Genomic DNA, 281 nt, shown 5'->3' on the forward strand with positions numbered 1-281 from the left:
AACTCCACACAGTCACCTGAGGCTGGAATTGAACCCGGGTCCCTGGCACTGTGAGGCAGCAGCGCTAACCACTGTGCCACCCATCATTGAAGGGAGTGATATCGAAAGATGATGTAATTAAGTGACTGTTTCTCAATTGTGTGACTTGTAGAATTCTAATAGCTTTATTATTTTGTATGCATATTCCCATAAACTAACCTGTAATGTTTGTATGCAGAGCACAGGACACTTGACAAGATTTGCAGATACAGTTTTTAATGTATCACAATGAGCAACAAACA

This window comes from Carcharhinus amblyrhynchos, chromosome 8, assembly GCF_965287045.1.
Source record: "Carcharhinus amblyrhynchos chromosome 8, sCarAmb.v2.hapA, whole genome shotgun sequence".
In the NCBI taxonomy this organism is placed as follows: Eukaryota; Metazoa; Chordata; class Chondrichthyes; order Carcharhiniformes; family Carcharhinidae; genus Carcharhinus; species Carcharhinus amblyrhynchos.